Below are 12507 nucleotides of genomic sequence, written 5' to 3'. Positions count from 1 at the left end.
ATATTAAAAACAGATCCAGTGGTTACTTTTATTAATTTCAGTGGCAAACACATTTCTGGATGCACTATTCCCCAAATTAGGACAAAATTTTCAGTGATTGCAGCTATCATTCAAGGTGTCTTTCATCACAAATTTCAGACAGGTAGGACAAAGTGTCCTTATCCTAGGGGAAGTTAACATTCTCACTTGGACAGAGAGCAAGGCAGAATAGGATTGGCAAACATCAGGTTTTCTCCATTCTTGAGTCATTTAAGGACAGATAGGGTGTCTCTCTCTCTCTCTCACACACACACACACTTTTTGGTAGAGAGAATGCTGGGCACGGAAACACCTGTCAGAACAAACCTATTCCTAATGTCCATGTCATGTGCTGATTTGCTTCTATAGAGTTACTCTTTCCTCTTGCAGCTCCATCCTTCCCACCCAATATTCAGGAATCCTGAACTAGATAGCAAGGCAACAGAATACCAGTCAGCTCAGAATAGGCGTGACCACTTGGATTTGGATCGTTTCCCATATTTATGATAGGCATTGTTCAGATCAGATCTTCATAAGTAAACTTTCTACTGCCATTAAGAAAACAGGAAAGTATTTTTTTCTAATCTCCTTCTCACAGTTATGTTATCAAATTATCAAACCACCAGCACAGGATCAGAGTTAGTGCTACATAGCAGCAGGAGAACGTAGGAAGCATTCAAATTTTACTGCTCTGCATTTAACATGATGAATCTGCATTGGTATGGCATGCTAATATTTTTAAACTGCTCAGAATAAGATCAAATAGTTTAGTGTTGGAACAAGCTATAATGAGGATTCAGGGTTAATAAATTACTATACCAATTAAATCCATTATTTTCTTTAAAAAATCTGTTTTTAAGTTACAGATAAAACAAAAGGGCATAAATCAACCTCTGAGCATCCATAATTAGATAACTATTTGTCATCTGTGTTCAGCCAGGAGCTCTGATCTTCTAATTATAGCAATTAAGTCTACAGCAGTTGCGAACATCTATTTAAACACAAGGCCAAAATAATCCCAATGGGGAGTTGTATTCAGAGTTAAGTTTTACCATCAAAGTAGTCAAAATGTATTTTTAACTTTTAGAGTTGGCATTAGATCCCTGGGCCTTGGGGCCCCTCCTTATGTACACTATGCCAGGTTTGATTTCCACCAGGATTTTTTCCATCTGCCAGCTGTCCCTTGTGAGATTCCTCAAATTTTCTCCTCTGACTGTCCATGAGCACCAGACTCTTTATTTGGGATTTTAAGAACATAAAAAAGAGCCTGCTGGATCAGACCAAAGTTCATCTAGTCCAGCACTCTGCTACTCACAGTGGCCCACCAGGTGCCTTTGGGAGCTCACATGCAGAATGTGAAAGCAGTGGCCTTTTGCTGCTGCTGCTGCTCCTGAGCACCTGGTCTGCTAAGGCATTTGCAATCTCAGATCAAACAGGATCAAGATTGATAGCCATAGATCAACTTCTCCGTAAATCTGTCTAAGCCCCTTTTGAAGCTATCCAGATTAGTGGCCATCACCACCTCCTGTGGCAGGATATTCTAAACACCAATCACACAGTGTGTGAAGAAATGTTTCCTTTTATTAGTCCTAATTCTTTCCCCCAGCATTTTCAATGTATGCCCCCTGGTTCTAGTATTGTGAGAAAGAGAGAAAAATTATCTCTGTCAACATTTTCTACCCCATGCATAATTTTATAGACTTCAATCACATCCCCCCTCAGATGTCTCCTCTCCAAACTAAAGAGTCCCAAATACTGCAGCCTCTCCTCATAAGGAAGGTGCTCCTAGTCCCTCAATCATGCTCGTTGCCCTTCTCTCCACTTTTTCTATCTCTTTGATATCCTTTTTGAGATGTGGTGACTAGAACTGAACACAGTACTCCAGGTGCAGTTGCCCCACTGCTCTATATAAGGGCAAGACAATCTTTGCAGTTTTATTATCAATTCCTTTCTTAATTATCCCCAGCATAGAGTTTGCCTTTTTCACAGCTGCCATGCATTGAGTTGACATTCCTATGGAATTATCAACTAAGACGCCCAAATCCCTTTCCTGGTCTGTGACTGATAGCACTGACCCCTGTAGCGTGTATGTGAAGTTTGGATTTTTTTTTTGCCCCTATGGGCATCACTTTACATTTTGCTACACTGAACTGCATTTGCCATTTCTTAGCCCACTCACCTAATTTATCAAGGTCCGCTTGGAGCTCTTTGCAATCCTTTGCGGTTCTCACCACCCTACATAATTTGGTATCACCACTTGGCCACCACGCTACCCACCCCTACTTCCAGGTCATTTATGAATAAGTTAAAGAGCACTGGTCCCAAAACGGATCCTTGGGGCACACCACTCCCTACATTGTGAGAACTTCCCATTTACACCCACCCTTTTATTTACAGTGGATCACCAACCCTAAATTAAGAAGAGCTTTAACACTGGCCAGATTCAATCTAATGCCTTCTATGCTGCTCTATGGCAGATATCAACAAATTGATAAACAGAGGAGGCTATGTCCATGCAATATGGGTCAGGTGGAGACACTCGATCATATCCTCTTTCATTGTGCAAGGTTTGCAAAAATCAGAATGTCACAATCTGCACTTATCCCATTTCTGTATAACAATCTAACTGATGCTCTTAAGATACCTATGCTTTTGAACAACATGGATCCCACAGTGTGTGAGAATGTAGCAAAATTTCTGCTAACAATAATAGACGTAAGTCTAGATGAATACCAACCAATGTCTATGTATTATGACCACATATAGCCAGCAGTAATTTTGCTAGCTTCTGTCAGTATCCGATGACGTTTAAGTGAGTTAACTTAGCTGAAGGAATGTCCTATAGTTACGGAAGGACCATGTATATATTTTAGTATTTAGTATTTTAGTACCAGTGTCTATAATTGTGAGCAATAATGGGCAAATTTTGTATGCTGATTTTGTATGTTTATTTTATGCCAATAAAGGCTTGTACACCCACCCTTTGCTTCCTGTTTTTCAACCAGTTTTTAATCCATAGGAGGACTTCCCCTCTTATTCCTTCATTGCTGATTTTTCTCAATAGTCTTTGGTGAGGAACTTTGTCAAAAGCCTTTTGGAAATCCAAGTAGACAATGTCCACTGGTTCCCCCTTATCCACATGCCTGTTTACACCCTCAAAGAACTCTAGTAAGTTTGTAAGACAGGACTTGCCTCTGCAAAAGCCATGCTGACTCTTCCTCAGCAGGTCTTGCTTTTCTACATATTTTATAATTGTATGTTTAATGATAGATTCTATTAATTTACCAGGAACAGATGTCAAACTGACTACCTATAATTTCCTGGGTCTCCTCTCTTCTTAAAGATTGGTGTGACATTGGTCATCTTCCAGTCTTCAAGGATGGAGGCTGATTTCAGGGATAAGTTGCATATTAAAGTGAGAAAATCAGCAATTTCATGCTTGAGCTCCTTAAGAACTCTTGGTTGAATGCAATCTGGGTCAGGGGATTTGGTAGCATTTAGTTTATCAATGGCTGCCAGAACTTCTTCCTTGTCTACCACTATCTTTGCTAGTTCCTCGGAATCACCTCCTAAGAAGCCTCCTCTCCACTGCTACTCCTCTCCTCTGTTACTCCTCTCCACTGCTTGCAGAGATCCATGAGTCACTAACTGTTGCTTGGAGTTAGTCATTTTCTCCCCATCTCTAATTCAACTGTTCTTATCTCAGGCAGAAGTGACTGAATCTATCTTTTTTATCATAAAATATTGAGCATGCCCTTCTCAAGGTTGAATCTGATAATTCATTGTTTTATTGGGGTGCTGTGTGGTTTCCGGGCTGTATGGCTGTGTTCTAGCAGCATTCTCTCCTGACGTTTTGCCTGCATCTGTGGCTGGCATCTTCAGCCACAGATGCAGCCACAGATGCAGGCGAAACGTCAGGAGAGAATGCTGCTAGAACATGGCCATACAGCCCGGAAACCACACAGCACCCCAGTGATTCCGGCCGTGAAAGCTTTCGACAATACATTGTTTTATTGACACAACCATATTTTCTCACTCTTGGGCCTTTAGAGTGATAAACTTGGCCCAGTGTTGACTTGAAATTTGGAATTTTATTTATTTAGTAATTGCATTTTAGACCACCTTCCCCCCGAAGGCTCAGGGCAGTGTAAATCAATATAACTCTCTCAATAAAAACAGCATAGCATTAATTAAAATTAGCAACCTAGCAGATTAATAACGACAATTGATGGCAATCCCCCACCCCATCCCACGGGAATTGTGCTTTGAATGTTCATATTCAGTTTCATTCTGATTGCTCAGTGTGTCCAAAGTGTATATAGATTATCAACAAAAGGATCCCAAATTGCTGACAAACACCTGGTCAATTAAACACATACCCTGTTTCCCTGAAAATAAGACATCCCCTGAAAATAAGACATGGTGGAGGTTTTGCTGAAGTGCTAAATATAAAGCATCCCCCGAAAGTAAGACGTAGCAAAGTTTTTGTTTGGAAGCATGTCCGTCGAACAGAACACCAGAGCATGCAACTGTGGAGCAGAAAAATAAGACATCCCCTGAAAATAAGACATAGCACATCTTTGGGAGCAAAAATTAATATAAGACACTGCCTTATTTTCGGGAAAACACGGTAGTATCTTCAACTGGCTCAGCATAAGTCTTAATTTTTTCCAACCTCAGCTGTGCAGTTAGGTCTTCCAAAGAGGTTATAAGAGGAGAAATACAAAGAGCAGAGAATACAGAAATCTTCACCCCTATCAGGTTACACAGGCTGCTTTTCTAACCATGCTCATTTCAGCACCTCTCATAGGAATTGCACAGATGCACTGGCTTATCACAAACAATGCAGATGTCCCTTTTGTTGTTCTGCCTGTATTTGCTAGCTGCTTAGCCACAACTGATTTCTGGAAACAGGGAAGACAGTTTTCCCCAGTAATTGCTTCTCACTGAATGAATGCTAGCTCTACTAAATTAGTAGGAAGGTTGCCATTGGCCTCAATAGAGATGTGAATGGTGCACAATAAAATAGCTTGCATACTTCCATAATAATGTGTTTTGGCAATAAAAGCTTTTCTCCTGGGGATGATCAGCTGCTTTCATATTCAGGCAAGGAGGCAATCAAGGCAGGCCCAGTAAATATAAATATGAGTACTGATGGGTAAGATGTTACCCGTACATTGTCAGAACTACAAGGTTGTAGACAGAATCGCCAGCGGAGTGCCCCACAGAAGTAGAGCAACCAGTAAAGGCAGCAGTAAGAAAACCAGGAACTGTACAAAGACATGAAGTCACCTTCCAAAGAAGAGGTTCATTTATTGTGTTACTGAGCAGTAAAGTGCTTTGTCAGGCAGCAGGTGTTTGAAGAAGCACACCTCTGCCCACTCTTTCTCACATTATATACATCTGTACACCAATCTGGAGCGAGCTCCTTATCTGTTTCTGAGTGCACACAGCACTGTCCAAGGTCAGACATATCCGTCATGTAGATTTTGTTGATCTAAGCTGATACTTGGGCATCCCCTGATATACATGAGCCCAGCATCTTTTAAAAATTGCCTTCTCCCCCTCCCCATTTTATGTATAGTGTTGATGTTCCAAAGCCATGTAATCTGAATTGGCATTGTTCCAGCATGTTAACATTACCATGAAGCACCATTTAAATGAGACACAGAACATATGCAATGTTGTACATGTAGCTTTTTCTCCTTTGCCAGCATCCCATTTAAACCAGACCTTGTTCCCAGGGCAACCTTCTATTGAGCACCGCAGCTTATAAGAATTCCTTGTCAAACACATACCATTGAGTGGTCTATAACATTGAATTTTGCACAGGAAATCTAGACTTCCCAGTCAGTATGGTTTCATCTGGGTTGCCAGATGGTTTCAACAAAAATACTGGCCACATTTGATAAAATTTGTCAACTACATAAATAACACACACACACACACACACACACACACACACACACACACACACACACACAGAAATACACATAGCAAAAACAAACAATGTCCTGTCTTTTAAATAGAAGCTTATGTATAAAAATAAGGCATGGGAGCTTTTACTGGCATGGAGGTAAACAAGATACTATCAAGTAACTATTAAAGGGATAAAACATTTTTCTCCAGGGAGTTGGCAACTTTAGGATCTTTAGGATCTACCCAGTCCTAGAGTGACATAATAAGCTCTACTATACTGTACTCCCTCCCCACCCACCCCCCCACCCCCCATTTAATACATGCAGGAATTTCTGGGTTTTGAATGTTTGTGTAGCAGCAGGTAGAAATTCAGTAGACAAAGCTAATAGGAATACTGCTATTTTATAGTTTTTGAAAACAAAACCCTGAGTTCCTGATCATATTATGGTCATCATCAGTTAAATGTATATTAAAATGTATAATAAATGTAAATGTATATTTAAGTGTTGCATACATTTTACTACAGTTGCTGATTCAAGGTTCTCTCATACTCTTTCAGCTTGTTCCCCTTCCCACCAGCTATATTCAGTCTTTGGGAGCATATCACAGCAGAGATCATTGCACATAGCATACATAGAAAACTAGCAGACTAGGGAGCTCTTTCTTCTGATAACTAGCTTTTTATGTACCGAAGAGTTTGTTTTGTTTTATGTTATGTTATTTAAATGTATTCTTTCTTATTGGTTCTCCTTTCAAGTACTGACTTTGTTTAGCCTCCCACAAATGACAAGGTCAGGTTGTACCATACCTTTCCTGCTACTACACCCTGACTACAGCCCCTACTACACTCTGACTATTCCAACTAAGTACATTCCCAAGCTATATGTAGTTCCTGGAAACAAGAAAAGATGGCATTTTAAAATTACCAGTAAGAGATAAAAGTTGGAGAAAGTTGTATTTGCCTATCTGTATCAGAATTATTCCAGAGGCACAGATCAGATCAAAACTTATTGTGGTTAATATTTTATCTCATCGACTTAATAATAAACTGACTGTTGGATTGCTTTGTAAAGTGACAGTGCTCAGGCAGTTTAGAGACCAACTGACTTCTTCCAATGGCAGGAGATATTCAAGTTGGCCTTCACATAGGAAAGCGAACTGATTCAAAGTAAACCAATCTCTATTTTACAGCACACTTTTATTTTTTTCCTTTTTTTGTGGAGGAGAGTAATTTAATGATATGTTCAATGCAGATCAAAAGCAGATCTATTTTTAAACATGAATTTTAAAATTAAGCTTTAGTTTGGTCAAGTGTCTCTTAAAACAACAATGTGGCTTAAAAGGAAGTCATAGATGGAGTTTCATAGATCAAATGCCAGCAGGACACCTTTTCTTCATAATTGTTTACAACATATCTTGCCGCCAAATGCTACATTTTCTTATTTTAATTCCACATGTTTTCCCTCCATTTGGTTCCAGAAATGTTTTCTCTCCATTGTTTACACAAGTACTTTTACTGTTATTTTTTTCAATCTCTTTCTGAGCCAGTACCCCTTGAGCAAGTGATTATGTTGAAATTGTCTTTATTTCTCCACCCACCAAACACCTAGGCCTTCTTCATGCCCCATGTAGTCACCCAACCTCCCCTTCAGTAATTTTCTCCGTTTCCTACCCTCCATTTTTGAAATAAATGTTATCTTTTTTTTCTCTTTGTCATATCACACTAGCAAGTCAGATGGATTGTATCAGCTTTGTCAATTTAATCTTGAAATAGAGATGTAATGTCAAGGCAAAGATACACTGTGTCTGCAGTTAGGAGCAAGAGAAATTGACAAGAGAAGTTGATTTTGCAGGAGGAAATTGACAAGAGACTGCTGCAGTAATGACTGCTGTGTTACTGCAGTTCTAATTTGGCTGAAAATGTGGTTCTTTGTGAGGGGGTACTACATGTTTCTGTCCCTTCAGATAATGGCATTTGCTCTGGTAGGGTTTGGGTTTTTTTTCCATTTTGTACAAACACCTGGCCATTATCCATGCTCCATGTAGATGCCCAAGTTCCCCTTCAGTCATTTTCTCTTGCCTCTCCTGGGCCCCTTCCGCACACGCAAAATAATGCGTTTTCAAACCACTTTCACAACTGTTTGCAAGTGGATTTTGCCATTCCGCACAGCTTCAAAGAGCACTGAAAGCAGTTTGAAAGTGCATTATTCTGCATGTGCTGAATGAGCCCTGCTCTATTTTCAAAAGGATTTTTTTAAAAAATCTCTTTGTCATATCAAACTTTGTCATACAAACTTTGTCACATTGATCTAGCGATATTAATACAGAGGCAGAGGTACAAACTAGCATGGTCAATTGGATCAGCTTTGTTGAAAGGTGTTAAACAAGGCTGTATATTAGCTCCAGTCAGTGGCGCAGCGCCTACAGGGCTGGGGGCACAATGTCCCTGGTGGAGCAGCAGTGTAGGCACGGTCAGGCCATCAAGGAGCCATGGTGGGGGCGTTCCAGGATGTTCCGGGGTGGGGGCAGGCGATGCCACGGTAGCGCCGGGCCCAGTCGCCCCTCGCTCTGCTTCTGGCTCTAGTCCTGTTTAATTTGTTCATTAATGATTTGGTATGTGTCCTGTCAGATGTCAATTCGCATAGCCCAGCCCTTGCAAACAAACCTGTACCACTTCTACTTTATGCTGATGATGTGATACTGATATCTAGGTTTCACGTGAGTCTTAAAAGGCTTCTTAGAAAAAGCATGGAGTACATCTAACTTCTTGTCCTTAAACACAGAAAAATAAAAAAATTGTCGTTTTTTCCAATGTATTAAAGATCTCCAGATGATTTATTAATGGGATTAAGATTGAGCACTCCAAAGCTGTTAAATGCTTAGCCTAACTTTTCATCATAAAGCCACTTGGGCCAGGCATAAAGACATTGCTGTAAAAGGAAGTTATCACACTGTGGCAGTTGTGGCAATTTTTTTTTCATACTAAGGGGCAGGGATATGTCCCAGTGGCTCTAAACATTTTCAGTTCTAAGGTAGTTCAGCAACTTCTGTATGGGGTTTCTCTATGGATAGCTGTGTGGAACAAATCTGTTGAACGAATTAAATCTAGCTTTCTTCATAAAATATTTGGGTTACTGCATTCTGTACCATATGCTGTACTATGCTTAGAAGTTGGCCAGAATTAACTTGAAACTACAGCATGGTTGAATACATTCAAGTACTGGATTAAACTATGTTTCAATTCTGATGACCGTAGTTTAACACATACTGTGCTTCTGTTTGCATCTGAATGGTGTCAACTACTTAAATCTAAAATTTCCTCTCTGGGTTTATTATTTGAAGATCTTTGTATACTGTCACCCAGTGAGATACTTCAAACTTTAAAAAGCAGACTTTTAGAACAGAAATATCATCTCTTATTGAGGCAAGCATGTTCACCCCTTTCTTTTGGAATAATATTTGGAATAATACCAGTCAAAAATATTGAGTTATTAACTGAACCCCAACAGAGGTGGATTATTGCAAGGGCCAGATGTAATACTGTACCATCTGCCATTACAAAGTGACAGTATTTATCTACCCCTCTCCAGGATCAGGTTTGTCCACATTATAAGAATCAAGTGGAGACTCTTGCCCATATTATACTTGACTGTTCGAGATACATAGGTATCAGAAATTTCTCTCCTTGTCTGGTCTTAGATAAAACTGTAAGTGACTCTGACAGTTCTGCAGCGGGGCTCCTGTTAAATGACTCAGATGTGCTCTTGGAAAAAATAGAAAATTTTTTCTTATGAGTGATGGAACTCTGTAAGTAACGTCTAATGTCAGATACAGTTCCTCTGTCTTTGTCTCGATTATATTTTTGCTCTGTCACAAATTTTGTTAATGTATCAGATTTTATTTTATATATTTTATTATATTTTACATTATATTTATTTTATATGCGTAATAAAGGTTGTTGCTGTTGTTGGATTAGCTTTGTCAATTTGACATAGAACTTTCAATCTTAGTTCAGTCAGAACTGAGTTCAAACTACAGGAAAAGAGATTCCACCTAAACATCAGTAAACATTTCCTGATGGTAAGAGCTGTTTGATAATGGAATGTGGTGCCTTGGAGGATGGTGGAATCTCCTTCTTTGGAGGTTTTTAGAAGCTGGATGGCCATCTGTTGGGAGCTGGACTAGATGGCCCTTGTGGTCTCTTCCAAGTTTGTAATTCTATGATACAAACAAGCATGGTAGATTGGATCAGCTTTGTCAAGTTCACATAGAATGTGTGATCTTAACATTTGGGCAGAGATTTTTCTTATGAGTGATGAAACTCTGTAAGTAATAGCATGGTTGATTGGACCAGCTTTATCAATTTCATATCAAACTATTGATGTAACATTAGGGGAAAGAGGGATTTTAAAACTGAGGTGATTGCAAAAAGTACTAGAGGTAGTTGCTGTGTGTAATTGAAGACTGCTGCAGTAAGATGGTGCATTACTGCAGATCAAATTTGGCTGGAAAATGTGGTTCTGGGGCAGGGAGGCTATGTGTTCTGTTTAACCTTCTCCAGGAGTTGTTTTGGCTTCCATTTGGGGTTGGTAGTTCCCAGTAGTAGAAATGGAGGCTTAAACATTTTTAAATTGCTGCTTCAAAATGTAACTGAGTAGTGCCAGCACAAAATAAAAAAGAAGGTAGGGTTGTTCTTCTGCATCATGGACTTATTTATTATCCCACCACCATCAGGAATAATATGTTTCTAGCAGCAGCGTGTAAAATAAATGCAGCTGAAGAGACAAGGCAGGGGGACCCCAAAACAATGGGGTGGGGGAAGAGGTGTGCAGGATGATTTCACAGAACATGTTTCCAGGCCACAAGGTTTGGCCACTGGGAACATCTGTGGTAAGTTCTGCATTCAGTGAAGGTCACAGAGACAATTACTTAGAGGCTTGATTCAAAGTTTCTTCCAAAGTCAGCTTCAATAAAATCCCGGCGGATTTCTTACAAGCAGGCACTCTAAGGTACTCTCAGGCTCTTGGAGGAGGAACCCTGAGTCAAGCTTCCTTTTGCAGGGTTACTGCAACCAGGCCAGCAAAGGCACACGCAAGCTTAGAAACATACTCTCCAATCACAAGTCTACTTGTAGTAATGTGAAATACTTAGATTCTCTCTCTCTCTTGCTTTGCCCCTCTCCAATAGACTTGTCAAGTTCCCACTGGGGCTGGGGGATCCACTTGCTCCAATGTGCCCTTGCCACCACTGCTCAACTGGGTGGGGGTGGTGGCAAGGTGAAAAATGGAGGGGAATGGGAGGGGTGATCATCAGCATCCCAACACACATATGTCACTTTTGGTGTGACCAGAATTGACAACAGCACACCATTAGCAACATCATTATAACACCAGCAAGCTCCCCCACCCCACCCCACCCCACTCCACTCCACCCCTCCCCTATCCTCCCCTCCCATACAGTTCCTTCTGGGTCTTTTGGGGTCTTTTGCTGACAACCCGACTCTCCATCATGATTTTACCCTTCCTTTCCTCTCTTGGTCTTTTCTTCTTTGCTTTGCCCTACTAAAGCATAGGCCGTTTCCGCACGGCCCATTTATAGTGACCTGGGAAGCATGGCGCCCCAGGCCGCTCGTCTACAAGGCGCCCGCTGCTGCAACCTGACCTGACTCTTCTTCCCTCCCCAGAGGCGGCGTCAAGCCGCCCTGAAACAACAACCCTTTAAAGAGGTTGTTGTTGGGGAAGGCGTCTTCTTGGTCGGAGGGCTCGCGTGGAAGTAGGGAACTCGCGGCAGCCCGCTTGAAGCGACGAGGAGGACACCGTGAGTGGGGCGGGGGAGGGCGCAGAGGCGGCTCCGTGCGGAGCCGCCTGCGGTCTGCCGGCCTCCGCTTCTCCCATTCGCATGCTTGCATGCGAACGGGCTTGCGCCCCCACGCCGCCCGCACTCTTGGCGGCGTGGGGGCGCAAGGAGGCCGTATAGAAACGGCCATAGTTTTCTTTGCTTTGTTCCAAGACATTTTAAGCCTCTTATTTCTTTAGATTCTCATGAGCTGCACTGTAATTTTGCTGGCCTGCTGTACTCCACTTCTCCCTTGGGCAACTCAGTCCTTCCTCTGAGGGTTTTTTGCCACATAGGGGAAACTGCTGGTCTCCAGCCACTGCTCTGTTACAAGGGGGAAAGGGACAGTCCCTCTCTATCCTGGCTGTTGCCCTCCCTCTCATTGGTTTCTATTTATTTCTTACTGAAGAGCCTAGGATGGCCTAATGTATTCTTGCAGAATACCTTGTGTAGCCTCCCAGCTGCACTCAAAGCCTTGAAATCAGGTGCCAGGTCACTAAGGTGGAATGCGGAAGAAGAACCCTCTTTATTAGTGGGGCATGGAAAATATTTGGAGGAATGTTGTCCCTGTTTGTTCCCCTTTGGCTGTGGGCCTAGTTTTTATTAACATTCAGGCAGCTGCGTTCTGTACTGATTTAAATTTCTGCATTATCATGCCTATGTAGTGGTTATTGGTCATTATAGTAACCTAGACATGAGGTTAAAGACAGTACCTGAAGACTAGGGGCAAAGAAT

At 41.3% G+C, this 12507-nt stretch overlaps 1 protein-coding gene across 12 annotated transcripts in view; it reads left to right on the top strand.

Moving 5' to 3' along the window:
• Positions 1-12507, top strand: part of LOC125430742 (ABI family member 3 binding protein) — a 199323-nt gene that overhangs the window by 28002 nt on the left and 158814 nt on the right. The window lies entirely within an intron of this gene.

The sequence above is a fragment of the Sphaerodactylus townsendi genome, linkage group LG04, assembly GCF_021028975.2.
Source record: "Sphaerodactylus townsendi isolate TG3544 linkage group LG04, MPM_Stown_v2.3, whole genome shotgun sequence".
NCBI lineage: Eukaryota > Metazoa > Chordata > Lepidosauria > Squamata > Sphaerodactylidae > Sphaerodactylus > Sphaerodactylus townsendi.
Note: the sequence above shows the minus strand (reverse complement) of the source record. Positions and strands in the feature narration are given on the sequence as shown.